Below are 20,028 nucleotides of genomic sequence, written 5' to 3'. Positions count from 1 at the left end.
AGTATAGAACGCCACGCCTACAGTATAGAACGCCAAGCCTACAGTATACAACGCCAAGCCTACAGTATATAACGCCACGCCTAAAGTATAGAACACCACAACTACAGTATAGAATGCCACGCCTACAGTGAACATACACCATGCCTACAGTGAACAGACACCATTCCTACAGTGAACAGACACCATGCCTACAGTATAGAACACCACGACTACAGTATAGAATGCCACGCCTACAGTGAACATACACCATGCCTACAGTGAACAGACACCATTCCTACAGTGAACAGACACCATGCCTACAGTATAGAACACCATGCCTACAGTATAGAACACCATGCCTACAGTGAACAGACACCATGCCTACAGTATAGAACGCCACGCCTACAGTATAGAACGCCAAGCCTACAGTATATAAAGCCAAGCCTACAGTATAGAACGCCACGCCTACAGTATAGAACGCCACGCCTACAGTATAGAACGCCACGCCTACAGTATAGAACGCCACGACTAAAGTATAGAATGCCACGCCTACAGTATAGAACGCCAAGCCTACAGTATAGAACACCACGACTACAGTATAGAATGCCACACCTACAGTGAACAGACACCATGCCTACAGTGAACAGACACCATGCCTACAGTGAACAGACACCAAGCCTACAGTATAGAACGCCACGCCTACAGTATAGAACGCCACGCCTACAGTATAGAACGCCAAGCCTACAGTATAGAACGCCACGCCTACAGTAAAGAACACCAAGCCTACAGTATAAACACCATGCCTACAGTATAGAATGCCACGCCTGTCTACAGTATAGAACACCATGCCTACAGTATAACGTTACGCATACAGTAAAGAACACCAAGCCTACAGCACAGAACACCATGCCTACAGTAAAGAACACCATGCCTACAGCATAGAACACCATGCCTACAGTATAGAACACCATGCCTACAGTAAAGAACACCATGCCTACAGTAAAGAACACCATGCCTACAGTAAAGAACACCATGCCTACAGTAAAGAACACCATGCCTACAGTAAATAACACCATGTCTACAGTATAGAACACCATGTCTACAGTATAGAACACCATGTCTACAGTATAGAACACCATGTCTACAGTAAAGAACACCATGTCTACAGTGAACTGACACCATGCATACAGTATAGAACACCATGCCTACAGTAAAGAACACCATGCCTACAGTGAACTGGCACCATGCATACAGTATAGAACACCATGCCAACAGTGAAGAACACCATGTCTACAGTAAAGAACACCATGTCTACAGTAAAGAACACCATGTCTACAGTATAGAACACAATGTCTACAGTATAGAACACCATGTCTACAGTAAAGAACACCATGTCTACAGTATAGAACACCATGCCTACAGTGAACTGACACCATGCATACAGTATAGAACACCATGCCTACAGTGAATAACACCATGTCTACAGTATAGAACACCATGTCTACAGTATAGAACACCATGTCTACAGTATAGAACACCATGTCTACAGTAAAGAACACCATGTCTACAGTAAAGAACACCATGTCTACAGTAAAGATCACCATGGCTACAGTAAAGAACACCATGTCTACAGTAAAGAACACCATGTCTACAGTAAAGAACACCATGTCTACAGTAAAGAACACCATGTCTACAGTAAAGAACACCATGTCTACAGTAAAGCACGGCAGTGGCAGCATCCTGTTGTGGGGGTGTTTCTCTTCAGCAGGGACAGGAGCAATTGTCAGGATAGAAGGGAAAATGGAGAGTGCAAAATACCAACAAATTATTGAGGAGAACCTGCAGCCCTCTGCCAGAAAATTGAAAATGGGAAGATGGATCATGTTTCAACATAACAGTGACCCAAAGCACACTGCCAAAGCAACTGTAGAGTGGCTGAAGGACAAGAAGGTGAATGTCCTTGATTGGCCAAGTCAGAGCCTCAACCTAAATCCCAATTTGACTGAGTTTGAACAATTCTGCAAGGAAGAATGGGCAAATATAAGTTAGTAGAGCCGTATTCAAAGAAATTTGTGGCTGTAATTCAAGCAAAAGCTGGTTCCACCAAGTAATAACTCAAGGTGGTGTTCACTTATCTAAATAGGGTATTTTACGGTTTTAATTGTAATACATTTTCACGGTAAATTCTTTGCCAATTCACTTGGATATTGTGTGTAAATAAAGCCGGAAAAAGTCTGATTTTATGTGTTTTCGTTTCAGGCTGTAAGGCAACAAAAGGTGAACATTTCAAAAGGTGGTGGTGACTTTCTAAACCCACTGTAGAGCTGGGACGGTAAACCGAAAATGATTGACACCGACCATACAAATCAGTTATCACAGGCAATTTTCTGATATCGTTCATTACGATAAGTAGCATATACTAGAGAAATGTGAAGTTTGAAATGAAATACGTTTGCTAATATGGGTGATTGTTAATGGGACAACTGATGGCTACAACCATCAAACTAGTTGTAGTAGTTTAAAGGATAATAAAAAATTTAAAACGGTGGTGCACATTAATGTTATAAATTTAGCGTTCTATTATCGTTATCGCATCAATTCAGGCAATTTATCGCAATATGTATTTTTGGCCATATCGCTCAGCTCTAATAGAACATAACATGCACATTGCCTATGGAGCCGAGCTGACTCACTTTGTAGCCACAACTATTGTTTCACACTGAGACAGAGCGGCTTTTCTCAGAATGCTTTAAATCGAGCTAAAAAGTAGGCTGCACACACACACACAGATGAAAACACAAATGCACACACATTTGGCCTACATGCCACACGCTGGCAGTGTCACAGCAGATTAAAGATGGATGTGGCGGGTAAACATAGATATCTACCCAAAAATATATGGGGTATTGGAAATGATGCAGATAACTACATTTCTAGTAGCCACAATCTGCAATATTAAAGCTGATCTATCTACCCCCCCCCTCCCCCCACACACACACAAAGAAAAATCTTGCTATGTGTTGTCAATGGCTAGGCTATACAGTATATTGGCAGAGCACACATCTGCTCGCACAGTAGGGCCTGCATCATTTCCATTTCCCTTTCCCTCTAGACTTAAAAAGTCAGAACCAAAGTCAAAGGCTTCTTATCTTTCAGGGTGTAGAAAAGTGCAAATCTAATTATTTAGGCCTATTGAATATGTATCTTACATAATAAAAAAACACCAAAAAAAACACACAAAAAAACACAAATCCATTGCACTTTTTCCCTAAGGAATGTGTCACTCAGCCAAACCTCCAATGTGCAGACATGCTATCAACAAACTTCACGGACTGCAGCCTGATCTAAAAGCTGATAAAAGCTGAACCAATTACATCCTGGCAGGACATTTTCAAAGAATCAAGGAAATGTATTAACACACAGCTTGAACCTGTATTGAAAATTACCTTGCAAATGCAATACTGACCAGATATTAATACAGCCTATAGCAGGTTAGGGTCTGCAAAAAAAACTATTGAGGTAAACTTGTGGTTTTAACATAGGTTGCAGATCCCATCCCCCTACCATTTGGAAGGCTGTTCGCTGCTCTAAGGTGACAGATGGTAATGGCAGGCCTGTCTGCTGCATTTGTGGTTAACTTGGGACATGGGTAAATGAGCAAAAGCAATATAAACTGCTACAATCCCACTCTTTTGGTAGCTAGTCAACCTCTGTCTGTACACATTTCTCACATGAACACGGTTTTTGTCAATATCTGCCACACACTCACTGATTCATCACTGATGAACCGATTTACCATATATGCCTAGGTTGTACAAATTCACAGCTAAACAGACAAAACCAATCATGTTGCTGACAGCAGTAAAAACATAGGCCTAAAACAAACTTATTTTATCTCTGGCACACAGATAGCGTTGAGATCAAAGGAAATGCAGTCATAACATGCTCCTATGTAGAGGTGTGACATTTCTGGATTCCTTGAGGTCAAAAAGAACATCAGAGTTTGACATAGTTTGAGACACATTCAGTATAGTTTAGTCTACCTCAGACATTCTATGCAAGCTCACACTGCAATAATATGCATTCTACACCAATAGCCTAGCCGACATAAGATGGTGTGATTAGATCTGCATCCAGGCCACATTCTGTAGTTTCACTGGATGGAAACGGGAGAAACGGTGTTCACAAAGAAACACATCCTCTCTAAGAAATGAAGCATTTTAGGAAATGAAGGTGATTTGTTAAATGATTAGAGAAGCGGAGATAGTGTCGTGCCTCACCTTCCAATGCATCGACCCTTAAAACTGCAAGATTGTCAGGGCACTGAACCTCACTGAATGAGCTTAAGAACTATGCAAGTGGATTCTGGACCTGTATAGACTTAACAGACTGGTCAGTATGATGCTGTATTTCCATTTTACAGCTCCCATCTCTCCAGCAGACTATTCTCCTGGATCAGTGGTCATGCCAACATTCATCAGGCTGCACGTCATTCTGCATCTGATACTACTGGACTCACCAGACAAAAAGTAGCTTGGTTTTCACAAAACGCAACCTCCAGAATTATGATCAAATAGCGACCCCCCACTTCGAACTTCTTAACCTCCAAATATGAATCCACATGTCAAACCAAATACAACATGTCCTGTCAGCTGCCAGTCAACTAATCAAACTGAAACTAACCTTGGGGGCTAAGTTTAGGCATTCATTCCAAGTGGAAGGTATAAAGGTAAGGTATAAAAATAAAAATAAAATTAAAGAACACTAAATTTAAAAATGTGTGCCTTGCACTGGGACTGAACCCACAATGTTCGGAGCCATAGCTCACGATTTAGGTCTTCCTCAACCCCATCCACAAAGCCCTAGCTCGTTGTGAGCCTACTAGGTGTTAACAGTCACTCACATTGTCCCTAGTGGATGGCTAATTGCCATGTAAGTACATCGACTTGCCATCACGTAACTTTGTGGTGAACGTGTGTAATCCACTGGAGGTCTAGCTCCTTTCACATTACAGTCTAATCAACTTCCCCACACTGACTCAATCCATACATTGAAATGGTGAATGTGCACCTTTGGAATGATGAAGTACAGGCCTTAACATAGCCAACATGTGCACAATGCTGTTTGAATTGGAAGTTAATTGCATAGTAGCCTTGACAACGCCACATTGAGTTCTTACATACTGTATTTTTAGCTGATGAAGACAAAAGACCCCAAAAACTTAAGATTCTCAATGTAGCTCTGTTGGTAGAGCATGTATTTTCGATTCCCGGGATCACCCATACGTAGAATGTATGCACACATGACTGTAGACAAAAGACTAAATGGCATATAAATTATTATTATATTATTATTATATTATTATTATTATATATTTATTATTATTATTATAGTATTATTATTATTATTATTATTATTATTATTATTATTATTATTATTATTATTAAAATGTTGCAAAGCGCAAAAATGCAAATCATATTCATTCCAATGTGCCATGCAAATGTTATCGTCATCTTATCGCTAATCAGTTTGTTAGCACTTGGCAAAGTGCCAGTCAAGTTCTTCCACACCGATCTCGACAAACCATTTCTGTATGGTTTGCTTTGTGCACAAAGTTGGAAGCACAGAATCATCTAGAATGTCATTGTATGCTGTCGCGTTAAGATATCCCTTCACTGGAACTAAGGGGTCTAGCCCGAACCATGAAAAACAGCCCCAGACCATCATTCCTCCTCCACCAAACTTTACAGTTGGCACTATGCATTGGGGCTGGTAACGTGCTGACATTCTTCTGCCGACGTTGCTTCCAGAGGCAGTTTGGAACTCGGTAGTGAGTGTTGCAACAGCCGATTTCAACACGCCATGCACTTCAGCACGTGGCGGTTCTGTTAGCTTGTGTGGCCTACCACTTCGCAGCTGAGCCGTTGTTGCTCCTAGATATTTCCACTTCACAATAACAGCACTTACAGTTGACCGGGGCAGCTCTAGCAGGGTAGAAATTTGACGAACTGACTTGTTGGAAAGGTGGCATCCTATGACGGTGCCATGTTGAAATTCACTGAGGTCTTCAGTATGGGCCATTCTACTGCCAATGTTTGTCTATAGAGATTGCATGGCTGTGTGCTTGATTTTATACACCTGTCATCAATGGGAGTGGCTGAAATAGCAGAATCCACTCATTTGAAACGGTGTCCACATACTTAGTGTGCTAGCATATAAATCCCAATGTCAAGAGTACATTTATGATCCATTTATCCATCGCTGATCCATTGCTCCCACATCTCCTTTATTAGTCCACAACCGCAAGTGTAGACCTGTGTTTTTTTATTCAATATTAGAGGTCTGAGGTATGAAACCTTGATCGTGCCTGAGTGAGGTATGCAAGAGTGACCTTACATCCCTCTCTCTCCATCCTGCCTAGTATCCATTCACTACGGCGCTCATAGCCATAGCCCATAGAGCTTTTTCTTTCCCCAGTAACTAGGCTACACTACAATGACAATTGTCACATCTATGCTCACAGAGCTGAGGAACAAAGACAAAGCCAACCAATAAAAAGAGAAAATCCTACTCAGAAATTAAGGCTGATTACACAGCATTTAGCCCAAATGCAGACCAATAAACATCATCTGTAGCTTCCTACAGGCTACTTACCACAGTAGTAAGTCTGTTTTCACAACAAATATGTTTTGAAAGGGCACAGTCTACCAGTTTCACAACCTGCAAGACAAACAGAGGGTCAAAAATAAGCAATTGACAAACATACTGCAGCACTACAAAATGTCAAAGCCTCTTTTGTATGTTAAATGGTTATGAGATTATGTTGGATATCTCGGCTATTTGGAAATGGAAAACATGCTGCGTGGTCTGTCTGCCATACACTTGCCAAGCGATCTTCAATATCTTTAGAGCAGGGATCCTCAACTGGCAGAACTGATTTTATTTGGCCCCACAAGTTCAGATTTTTTATTTCTGGACATTAGACTAAAAACACCAGAAAATCCGCTCCAAGTGATTTTAATTTTGGAAATCTGTTCCAAAGTATTCCCATGCATAATAGAGATATACACACTCAGTAGCCAGTGTATCAGGTACCACCTTGTTCACAAAATATGGTTTGATCCTACAGACAGTCACGTGGCCATGGATTGCTATATAAAAGGCAGACAGGCATCCAGTTACTGTTCGATTGAATGTTAAAATGGGCAAAGCGAGTGACCTAAGTGACTGAGCGTGGTATGATCGTCGGTGCTAGGCGCTGGGCACACCATTTCCAGTATCTCAGAAACAGCCAGCCTCCTGGGCTTTTCACGCATGACAGTGTCTAGGGTTTACAGAGAATAGTGAGACAAACAAAAAACATCCAGTCAGCGGCAGTCCTGTGGGCAAAAACAGCATGGTCGAAGGAGAATGCCAAGAATCATGCAAGCTAACAGGCAGGCCACAAACAGGAAAATAATTGAGCAGTAAAACAGCGGTGTGCAGAACGGCATCTCGGAACGCACAACTCGTTGGTTGGGCTCTTGCAGCAGACGACCACACCGGGTTCCACTCCCATCAGCTAACAACAAGAAGAAGCGGACCCTAATCCGACAAATCCCGGTTCATGTTGCGTCACGCTGATGGCAGAGTCAGGATTTGGCGTAAGCAGCATGAGTCCATGGCCCATCCTGCCTGGAGTGAACAATACAGGCTGGTGGCAGTGGTGTAATGGTATGGGGAATGTTTTCCTGGCACAAGTTAGGTCCGTTGATTCCAAATGATCAATGTTTGAACACCACACCTTGTAGAATCCATGCCCCAAAGAACTCAGGCTGTTCTGGTGGAAAGGGGGGGGGTCCAACCAGGTATCTGTTCGGCCTTCTTGCAGACAAATTCACGTGCCAACAAATTATTTGTAATTACGTTCCAGGCCCCCTGACCACCCGCTCAAGAAAAAAATTGGCCTGAATCTAGTTGATGATCCCTGCTTTATAGTATATTTAGGCCTGTTTAGCCCAGGCAGATCACTCAAAAGTGACTTTGAAATTGGATGTCAGGAAATGCCTTTAAAACAGGCCACCAGGGGCAACAGTGAGTGCTATTACCATCAAGTAATCCCATGATTCTGGATCAGAAGTTTCGATCCCAGCGGTGGACACTAGTTTTTTGTTTTAACTCTATCCCTTAACAATTCAGAATGAGTGTCTAAAGCTAATATCCAAAACATTAACTTTCCAAATTTGACATTTGGAGCAACTTCGGAAATTTGACTTTGGAGAAGTGTGGATAAACGTCTAACTCTGCAGTGAGACTGTGAGAGCTTGTTGGTTTAGCCAACAGCATGCTTGATGCATTCATTCAAGGCACAATGTTGTTTACTTACAATGTCAACAGAACATTTGTAATTATTGGAAAGCAGCATCAAGCTCATTACCGTGCACTTTTACCACACTGTGAAATTCATCATAACTTTATCTGTAGCATAATAAACTGCATGCTTTCCCGAGTCGTAGTGGGAGGACCATACAACATATCACGTGACTCCAAGTTTACTTCGATATGATGGTTATTATATCAATATTTGCGCATAACAGCGTTTCCACCGCCATTTCTCGGATAATACATTTTACAGAAACAAAAAGCTCAGTGGTTATTCTGTGACTTGAGCTATAATACGCTTTCTTTTCTTGCCCTGGTATCGTTTCGGTTTAAAGTATCGTCTTGGTATCGAGTATCGTTTCGGTATCGAGTATTGTGATACTAAACCTGGTATTGAAGTCCAAATTCTGGTATCGTGACAACACTAGATCATTCAGTGGGTGCAACAAGTCTATCTTTTGCTTGTAACCACGCAAGGTAAGGATAGTTTGTCACCAATAGTCTATAGCATCCTTAATTCCTTACTCACAATACAACAGCTTTGATAGTACAAGCAGGCATTTATGAAAATCAACTTTAAAGATTTAGCTCAGATATCAGCTTGGTTATAGAGCGAGGTCAATGTGCTTACCATGTGCCCGAACGTCATTCAGATATGACAGTATCCTTCTTCAGTCTGAGGACAAAAGAAAGAGATTCTGATTAGAATACATTAATAAGCGTTAAACTAAATTGCCATTTCACTCAACCTTTAGTGTAAGGCTAACCCACAAACAGAAGTCAACCAATTCTAATCTTCAAGTCTGCTTCTCCATACTATACGTTTCACTAAATTAGAGCCTTTAGATTTGTCTAACTAATAAGCCGAAGCAGGATGGTCCTTGATGCCAAAAATCAGTAAATAGCCTAGCCTAAGTAACACAGTTTTCAGATGAAAAGGTGCTAAGAGAGGGGATCCTCTTGCTATTTGATGAGAGTCAATACAGTATACCCCAGGGATTAGTATTTAATTAAAGCTTTAAGAGCTGTTGTAAGTGATGGCCTACATGACCGATGAGTAAGGGAAGTCCTCCTCTCCCTTTCATTCCCCCGCTGTTATCGCAGCACAGATCACATTCCATAGCAGAGTTTATAAGATGGGCAAAGGTAGGCTAGCATTTTACTGGACGTATACAGATCCTGGAAATGCTTAGCAAGCGAGTCAGACTACTTGTGCTGAGGCACAGGAAGAGCGAGATCCTACAGACCAGGCATGTCATTAAATAGCAGTTTAACGTGTTTGGTAGCTTGCTATATTTTCATTGCAGCATACATTCTGCTGTGTTTGTTTAGTTATTGTGTTTGACTTATAGCCTACTTCCCTGATTCTGGAATCTAGACTTTGGCTCATCATTCACAAGGTTTGTAGTTCATTGTACAGTATACAACCACCAGGCTATTTCATGCGAGTCAGAAATTTTAATTAGATAATCCTAATAATGGACATGAAGGTTTCACTGTTTAACTTGTGCAAAACATGTTTTTGATACCCATGGGAAGACAATCTAAAGTCACCTTCAATGGTCAATTACCACCCTCTACTTCGCTGGTCTATGCTAAATCATTGATAACTTTAGTTCAATTTAATAGATAGCATAGCACAGAATCGAGTTGTTGTGCTCAAGTTTAGGCCTAAATAGAACACCTCTCCTCTTGGTTGAAAATAAAGGATATGAGGATCATAGCCAATCAACTAGCACTTTTAAAAAAAAACTTCTTTAACTAGGCAAGTCAGTTAAGAACAAATTCTTATTTACAATGACCTACCCCGGCCAAACCTTAACCCAGACGACACTGGGCCAATTGTGCGCCGCCCTATGGGACTCCGAATCATGGCTGGTTGTGACACAGCCCAGGATCGAACAGATGTCTGAGATGCAGCACCTTAGAACGCTGCGCCACTCATGTGAATATACTGTAGGTCTACTCCTCCTTTATTAGTCCTAAACTCAGGTCAGTGAAATAACAGACTACCATTTGATTGGTATGGCATACAGTCCTTGACTGGTTCATATGATTCACGCGATTTCTAATATTAGGTCAGACTTCTCAGGAAGTTGTGCACACCATCTAAAAGACCAGCCCATGTAAACACAGCCTTTGTCACCAAGCAGGTCATTCTTAGCTTACTGCTGCTAGCTAAGAGTATGGGATCTATTCAATCTGTATTGCTGAAGCGTTACAAATTGGACGATAGAAATGTTAAAGTAATTTCCAATTGAGCCGCCATCTGCAGCGTTTACCATGAATGCCGTCTCCGCTAATGCAGAAACATTGCCTTTAAATTTATACCACGCTGTAATGCTGAATTTCTGTGATGTATATTGATTAGAGCCCTAAACCTGCCTTTCTCCTAATTCGCTGTAAAAAATATATATATATTTTGCACATTGGCCTAGATTTAATGTGATCCAAAGAAAAGCTGCCTCCTCCTCCATTGATCGCTCTGCTTGACCAATACAATCATTATTCCCAGCGTGTTTCACTCTTCTGATCGAAATTGTGATATTGGCATGTGCAATATCCATATTGCAAGAGGCGACGATTTTCTCCTTTCTTAGAAACTGCGTTAATACAACAATAACTACTATGGTACCTCTTACAATGAGATGCTCTAGACTCCCCGTCCATTCACTCTGTACATGCACAGAGGATGCTAACCAATCATAAGTGGGTTCTCACTCTGCATGGCCCGCACATGCTGGCCAATCATAAGCATCCCCGCTTGGAGTGTACAGTTAGATGCTGGTGAGGAGAGAAAGGGCTTTACCAAATTTACAGTACAGGTTTAGAAACAATGTGGCTTTACCTCTGTGTGTGTCAGAAACTAGTGCTAGTGCTAACGAGAAAGTCGATTTGGTGGTATGGCAGTATTTCAGCTACAGGCAAACCAATGTCAACCAAATGCAACTGTTGTCACAAAGTACTTCAGCATTGTGGCGACAACAAGAGGAAACACAACAAATATATTCAATCATTTGAAGAAGAACCATCCCCTAATTTATGATGATAGCATGGTAAAAATAAAGCGACTGACAGCAGCAAAGCCCCTCAGCCACTACCACCCACCTACGTTAAACAGGAAATGATTGCCGGTGTTCACGTATCACGACCTACGAAAAATATTCCATGGACACAGAAATCACAGAGGCCATCACCTATCACACAGTCAGCAAAGATCGCTTCAAGCATAGGGAAGGTATGCCTTGGGACTTAGAGGCACTACTCTAAAGTGGGAGGGTGCTCTGGGTTCAGGGGCATTCAGCATGTTAAACTTGACCTCTGGGGTCACAACACACACCATGTGATAAGTGTCAACAGGGAGAGAAGAGGAGAGGGGCTGCTGCTGCTGTTCGTCTCACTGGGCCTCCCCAGAGGACAAACAAATTACAGAGCAACGGAAAGGTCCCCAACACACAGCCTGGCACTGATTTATATTAGCTTATGAAGAAGAGTTAACTTCTCATCTCTCTAGCTACGCATTATACCTTTTGTATTTATCCTAACGCTCAACAGAGCTTCATCATTCCTTCCAAGCTGAACCCCCTTCAGATTAGCGTAGAGGTCAGCATTATTACTATTGGGCCTAGGCTAAGTCTAGCTCTGTCAGTCATGTCACTTGATTTCCCTTTGGCTCAATACATTATTTAGGCTAAATAAGGCTCATTGTGAAGGTTTAAAACAAACCAACTGTCATATAGCCTATTGGAGTAAGGTTTGCGTTCACATGCTCCTTGCAAGAAGAAAATTCTAAACTGTCTAGCCTAACTGGGAAACGTGGGGTACAACGACGCTATCCAAGTTTCCCACTAGTATTCCCAAATTGGAAGCGGACATGGAGTTTGGCTTATCCGGGAATTTCATCAGTAGTCCCAAGTTTCCAATTATAAAGCATGTGAACACACAATAAGAAATAGCCTGAACTAAGATCATATTTCTGACTGTATTTCTGATGGTTAAATTCTCAGCCTATGTGTGCCATTTAAATGAAATATGGTTTGGTATGATAACTGTTGATAGATGATTTTGTATTTATGTCTTGTTCTGTCATGGTCCTGGCAATCTATGAAACAAAGAACTGCTGCTGAAGAACTGAAATCCACTCATCCCACCCCTCCCCCACGTGTTCCTTCAGTCTACTGTCAAGCACCTGTTACATAACTGAGCTAGTCCACCACTAGCTACATAAGAGGGTGAGACTTTAAGCTATGTAAATATGATCAACTTAATTCATGTCTATATGAAGTATGAATATAGGCATCTTGTGTATAAAGCAGATCATTAACTAGACTCGTGTTGTGTTAGGCCTTTGTTCTATTGTTTAATAGATAATTTCACTGATTGAATATCCCCATAATATAATAAAGCATAGTGGTCAGACAATACTGGGTCAATTACCATCTTAAACAGGAGCTAGGTTTACCTGCAACATTTCAATTCAATATAAATTCTTAGGTCAAGCAAAACAACTGGAATATACACTGAGTGAGCAAAATATTAGGTGGTTAAAGCTATGATCTCTTTTTGATGTCACTTATTAAATCCACTTCTGTCAGTGTAGATGAAGGGGAGGAGTCAGGTTAATGTTGGATTTTTAAGCCTTGAGACAGACGGATCGTGTATGAGGGTGAATGGGAAAGACAACATATTTAAGAGCCTTTCAACAGGGTATGGTAGTATGTGACATGCGGACCGGTTTGTGTCAAGAACGCAATGCTGCTGGGTTTTTCACGCGCAACAGTTTCCACAGGTATGCTGGCCCATGTCGACTCCAATGCTTACCACAGTTGTGTCAAGTTGGCTGGATGTCCTTTGGGTGGTGAACCATTCTTGATACAACTGTGGGAAGCATTGGAGTCAACATGTGGCAGCATCCCTGGACATCAACTAGGCTACTGCTGTGTCATTAAGTTGAGCTATGCTACTTTTCGACTATAACACCAGTTACACTGGTAGTGTATACACCCTTATGTTATACTAGTGAAATGGTGTTGCCATAGCTAGGGCTGGCACTGAGGACTTCTAAAAAGCAGGCTCAACAACCTCTGCATTATCAAAATATTTGCTTTGTGAAAAGGTGTTCAAGTTCAGTGAGCCATTGTTATGAAATGAAAGCTGAAACGTACCAGTGGTCTGGATTTGGCCACAAGTGAGAGCAGGTCCGCCAGAACCATGGCCTAGTGCGACAAGGTGCAGATGGAAACAGACAAGTCTGAGCCTTTTGGGTAACACACCGGGTAAATGCGCCACTAGAGTAGCACTCTCTGACTCGGAGTTCCCTTCCCCCACACTCGTGTGTTACATTGCTGAATTGTCAATAAGCTCTGATTTTGTTTATTATTATTATTATTTAAGTTAACATACGCCTAAATAAATGTTTCCACGTATCCAAATACAGTTGGTATAGCTAGCCAGTTAATGGTGTAACATGCTTATTTGTGTCCATGTGTCACAACAAAGCTTACATTACAGCTAGATTTGTGGCTACAAATCTGTTTTCAACCCCTCTGATAAAAAACTTTTGTAATGGTTTAGCTAAAATGCTTGGCAGTGATGATAATCATCATCATCATCATCATCATACATTTTAAAGTGGCTAACAAACAACCTTTACACAGCCTGTGAAGTTGTAGACAGGCGTAGGAAGCAAGCTTCTAGTCACCGCACGCGCACATATTTACATACACACACATTCATACACATGCGCGCGCGGACACACGCTGACGCTGCCCATCCCCCACCTCTGTGAAATCACCAAAATAAATGTCCGTGACACTGAAACAATTGATCATAACCACCTACAAACAATAGTGTACAATGAATGCGTCTCGTAGTATATTGTATATGACCTACAATCACGAGAAAAGCCAAGAAAACACTTACTTAAATGCCCAGATTACACAAGGGGTGCCTTCTCTGCTGTGCTCCTTATATGGAATCTCCTCCTCCACCGCTATTTCTAAAATATAGTCACAATAAAGCGTTATAAGTCTACTCCGAGATGGCAGCTTGGTAGTTAAAATCCCAAATGAGCCATGTGTTTTGATTACATAAGTGTAGCATTTGATAAATCCTTTTAAAAAATTACATTGAAGAGCAATTGGGGTACATTGTGAGGTTGCTTGCTAGTGGAGAAAGAGCCAAACGGTTCACAACCAGCCAACGGCTTCAGACACTGAAACACTGAGGAGGTGACTCTCCAGGCAAAAATGAGGCAGCCAATTCTCTGCAGTTAGGTAGAAACTGGAGGACACAAAAACATTAAAATAAGTGTCGCAGTATAAAGCAATGCTTTATGTACCTATATACCTAATGTTGTTGAAATAGTCTTTATAGAAAATACACATTAGAGCACTAAACACATTTTTGTCGCAGATGCAGAAATCTCTATACAAGAATGCTAATATCTACAACATAATTTATCACACACTGGCCTGAAATAAGTGAATTATGTAAAAACATAACAAAAAAACATCTGGTGCATTTTTAAATAACAGCTGCTGTGTCTTGCATAAACAGCTAGCTACTAAATCTACAACAACAACAAAAAACAAATTGGGAAATTAAAGTTGAACGACTTCCCAAAGAAGGGTCTAAACTGCAGTAAAACGGGGTGGCAGTGCCAGGATGATGTAGCATAATGCTAAATTGTTAAGTTAGCTTGCTCGTGAGCTATCAAGTTAACCATCTATTATTGGAAGCTAAATAGATGTGAATTATGGTAGATGTAAAAATTGGTTTGACCTGTTACAGGCCCAGTGCAGTCAAAAAAGATGATAGAATATATAACATAGGAGAATCATATTTTTTGATATATATATATAAACTCAGCAAATAAACGTCCTCTCACTGTCAACTGTGTTTATTTTCAGCAAATGTAACATTTGTAAATATTTGTAGATTATTAAGATTAAGATTCAACAACTGAGACATAAACATCTGCAGTCCTCATGCCTCCTTGCAGCATGCCTAAGGCACATTCACGGAGATGAGCAGGGACCCTGGGCATCTTTCTTTTGGTGTTTTTCAGTCAGTAGAAAGGTCTCTTTAGTGTCCTAAGTTTTCTTAACTACCATCTGTAAACTGTTAGTGTCTTAATGACCGTTCCACAGGTGCATGTTCATTAATTATTTATGGTTCATTTAACAAGCATGGGAAAAAGTGTTTAAGCCCTTTACAATGAAGATCTGTGAAGTTATTTGGATTTTTATTAATTGTCTTTGAAAGACAGGGTCCTGAAAAAGGGATGTTTTTTATATTGGAGTTTATATATTGGAATAATTCTGTGAAATTGTCAAAATTATGACACCCTTTAAGTATAAGAGCTGTTTGAAAAGACCGCCTGAAATTTTAGCCTGTTTTGGTGGGATAGTTTTGGCCTGCCTCACAAGGCAGTCACTTGGCTCTGTCATAACCTCACATGGTCTCTCCTATCATTGCTATGCAGACGACACACAATTAATCTTCTCCTTTCCCACTTCTGATGACCAGGTGGCGAATTGCATCTCTGCATGTCTGGCAGACATATCAGTGTGGATGACGGATCACCACCTCAAGCTGAACTTCGGCAAGACGGAGCTGCTCTTCCTCCCGGGGAAGGACTGCCCGTTCCATGATCTCGCCATCACGGTTGACAACTCCATTGTGTCCTCCTCCCAGAGCGCTAAGAACCTTGGCGTGATCCTGGACAACACCCTGTCGTTCTCAACTAACATCAAGGCGGTGGCCCGTTCCTGTAGGTTCATGCTCTACAACATCCGCAGAGTACGACCCTGCCTCACACAGGAAGCGGCGCAGGTCCTAATCCAGGCACTTGTCATCTCCCGTCTGGATTACTGCAACTCGCTGTTGGCTGGGCTCCCTGCCTGTGCCATTAAACCCCTACAACTCATCCAGAACGTCGCAGCCCGTCTAGTGTTCAACCTTCCCAAGTTCTCTCACGTCACCCCGCTCCTCCGCTCTCTCCACTGGCTTCCAGTTGAAGCTCGCATCCGCTACAAGATCATGGTGCTTGCCTACGGAGCTGTGAGGGGAACGGCACCTCAGTACCTCCAGGCTCTGATCAGGCCCTACACCCAAATAAGGGCACTGCGTTCATCCACCTCTGGCCTGCTCGCCTCCCTACCACTGAGGAAGTACAGTTCCCGCTCAGCCCAGTCAAAACTGTTCGCTGCTCTGGCTCCCCAATGGTGGAACAAACTCCCTCACGACGCCAGGACAGCGGAGTCAATCACCACCTTCCGGAGACACCTGAAACCCCACCTCTTTAAGGAATACCTAGGATAGGATAAAGTAATCCTTCTCACCCCCCCCCTTAAAATATTTAGATGCACTATTGTAAAGTGGTTGTTCCACTGGATGTCATAAGGTGAATGCACCAATTTGTAAGTCGCTCTGGATAAGAGCGTCTGCTAAATGACTTAAATGTAAATGTAAATGTAAGGCGGCAAATTAGTTAATACACCAATAAGAAAGAGAGTTCCTAACTTCTCTGCCAATAACAGCAAATTTGCAATTTTCCCCCTCCCCACTCAGAACACTCCCAGACAGTCTTCGCTACTTGTTTGAGAAATGGCTAAGAAGCTATTTTTGTTTGTTTTTGATCATTTTAGTTTTTGATCATTTTAATTGAAAACAAACCACACTAAGGTACTTCATTGTTACCCAGAAATGATTTGACATTGAGATAAAAACAGCTGCATTGGACTTTTAAAACAAGATGGTGCTAATGAACAGATATTCCAGTCTTAGTTCCACAGAAAAAAAACTAGCTATGATGATACAAATACACAACAGCAAAAAAATATCCAATGTTAAGAATAATGATGCCTGTCCTGATCTAATTACTCTGGTTATGATCATACATAAATAACAATCTAACTAACAAACAATCTAATCTAGGCCTAACCACTGGTTATTTCTAAAGGCCTACATTGATGTAAGGAGGATCTTTGTTGGATTGTGGCATTATACGATTAGAAATTATTGTATAATATTATTGGCGCTACTAATGCACACACAGCTAACTAGGTTTTGGGTTCAAAATGCACCGCTAGCTACCCTTTAAATATATCAAAAATGGAGGCTGTTGAGGGGAGGATGGCTCATAATAATGGAGTCAATGGAATGGTGTCAAAATATTTTGGGGGGTTTTCATGTGTTTGATACCATTCATTCACTCCATTCCGTGTATTATTATGATCCATCCTCCCCTCAGAAGCCTCCACCTCAAAAGTGGAGCCTCCATCTCTGTTCAAGAACATTGAAAAACGTTTTAGGGAAAAATGTAATTCTGTACAAACCGTCACACAACTTAGCAAACATTGAATCGAACTGAATGCACCCCAGGTCGGGATAGGGAAAGGATACTCTGTTACACGTGTACAAACTGCAGCGTCTTCCTGTTTCACGATTGGCTCTCATTCTCATTGGTTGAAAACATGAATAATATTACAATAGTTCACACCCCTGCAACTGATGTTTTTGTTTTTATCATGATACTGTAAAGTAAGAGAGTATGGCTAATATAGTTTGCTGAAATGTAACATGCAAAATCTTTAAATGATAGCCCTATTATGCTTAAGGTTTCATGTCACCAACACACTCCCAAACCCTACAAGATTTAGATAAGGAGGATATTCAGATTTCTATTTAGCTTTGTAGGTTGGAATCATAAATCTATATTTTAGTCTTGGGTGAATAGGCCAGTGAGGTGAGGATAGAGAGTAGAGACAAGATAAGAATGAGCTGTTTGAGACAACTCAAAAGCACTGAGGAGGGAGTCTCTGGAAACAAAGCGGGGGAGTGATGAGAGGCAGAGTAGAGTCTGAAGCTCCTCTGGGCAGAGGACTGCCAGTGTAATGCCCATTACTGCACACACCAGGGAGAGACAAGTGAACAGTGGTAGGGAAAAGAGGAGAAGAAGTAAGGCAGTTATTTTCAGACATCTCACCCCTCGCTGGGATCTCAGGAGAAGGCTCTAGCAATCGTCTTCAGGAATCCATGGTCATATCATGATGTGTAAAATACTGTATGATTTGTATTGTTGTATTGCATGAAGGTGTGTGTGTGTGTGTGTGTGTGTGTGTGTGTGTGTGTGTGTGTGTGTGTGTGTGTGTGTGTGTGTGTGTGTGTGTGTGTGTGTGTGTGTGTGTGTGTGTGTGTGTGTGTGTGTGTGTGTGTGTGTGTGTGTGTGTGTGTGTGTGACAGTGAGATGGAGAGAGAAAACGATTCCCCCCCTTTCAATTCAATCAGGCTTTATTGGCATGGGAAACATGTTTACATTGCCAAATCAAGTGAAATAAAGAAGAAACAAAAGTGAGAAGAAACAAAAATCAACATCAACAAAAAAACGTTTAAAACATGTACAGTAAACATTGCACTCAAAGGTTTCAAAAAGATAAAGATGTATTAAATGTTATATTATCAGCTATGTACAGTGTGTTTAACAATGTGCAAATCGTTGTAGTATGAATAGTAGGGGAAGATGAGTAAACAGATAAATATTGCTTGCATTTACAATGTTTGTGATCCACTGGTTGCCCTGTTTTCATGGCAAAGGGTCACAAATCTTTCTGCTTTGATTGTACATGCTGCATTTCGCCCAACAGAGTTACCTTTTCTCTTTCAACTAATGAGGTTTCAGTGCCCCGCTCAATAGATCTGTAGCCCCTAGGAGGTCTCCACAACTTTACGTGACCCTGGCCATCTAAACAGCAGAGCCAGTAGATGCCCTTTGCCGATAAACCCTGACAATGCAAGCCATTGATTACATCCCAACCATCCTTCCCCACTGACAGGGAGACATTTCTTCTCTCTGCCTATAAATTCTTTCTGATGGTACAGAATTAGTATTTGAAATGTCCGCAGCACCTAGATATGCCTGTACATAGCGCAAGGAAATTATATTTACAGGGCAAGGAAAAGTTATTTGAGAATTTCCGGTTTCTAGCAAAGACGGATTTTGTGTAATACAGCTTTATAACGACTCAGTAATGTCGATACTGTGCTATGGTATAATTTGAGTGCAACGTAAATCATTAAGATTGAAACTCGTACTGTATATAAGTGAATACATTATTCAGGAACACAACCAAGTGCTGCTTGAGGTTGCATACTTTTCTTTCAGTCGATACGCGTGGAGCCTGGGCTGTTCTATTTCTGAATCGATCCAAACCTCTGTACATTAACATTTACAAATGGTAAATCTAACTCAGACAGTTAACTGTCCTCCAGAGAGAAGACAGATGAAACTACATAGCATAGAAGAGAATGCTCTTATTTGAAACCAAAATAATACAAGTTGGTAATTGTTTATGCAATTCCGATGTAAGCCATCCTGTGAGATCTGCATTAATATCTTTATTTATAGTGATTTATTTTACATAATATGTAAACAAATGGGTTGTGCTTTTATAGATAAACCAGGTTTTTTGTTTGCAGGTTTTGTAAGTATGCTTCCATGTTGTTTCAGTAATTTGTGAGTTTGACAAATAATAAGTTATTAATACAGTTTCGCGTGAACTCACCATCATTGTAAAATAGAGTTAGAAATAACTCAATATCAATTTAGATGGTGTGATTGATTGTATGTACATTTCATTTTGATCACAGTGTAACGACCCTGGGTTTATAAGCGCGGAAATCGAC

At 41.1% G+C, this 20,028-nt stretch overlaps 1 protein-coding gene across 5 annotated transcripts in view; it reads right to left on the bottom strand.

The window, feature by feature from the left end:
* The window catches only part of LOC123996921 (F-box-like/WD repeat-containing protein TBL1XR1), a 47,248-nt gene extending 32,725 nt beyond the window's left edge, over positions 1-14,523 (bottom strand). For 2 of the 5 annotated variants that reach the window (XM_046300758.1, XM_046300764.1), the window contains exons 1-3: positions 14,263-14,520; positions 8,972-9,016; positions 6,634-6,699 (exon numbers count right to left, since the gene is read on the bottom strand). The gene's annotated coding sequence lies outside the window, so the exon portion shown is untranslated. Of the gene's footprint in view, positions 1-6,633; positions 6,700-8,971; positions 9,017-13,505; positions 13,586-14,262 lie in introns of those variants that run through there. The other 3 variants (XM_046300759.1, XM_046300760.1, XM_046300761.1) reach the window with 3 other exon arrangements.
* Positions 14,524-20,028: the final 5,505 nt, after the last annotated feature.

This window comes from Oncorhynchus gorbuscha, linkage group LG15 (genome assembly GCF_021184085.1).
Source record: "Oncorhynchus gorbuscha isolate QuinsamMale2020 ecotype Even-year linkage group LG15, OgorEven_v1.0, whole genome shotgun sequence".
In the NCBI taxonomy this organism is placed as follows: Eukaryota; Metazoa; Chordata; class Actinopteri; order Salmoniformes; family Salmonidae; genus Oncorhynchus; species Oncorhynchus gorbuscha.
This window is presented reverse-complemented; position numbering and strand designations above follow the sequence as displayed.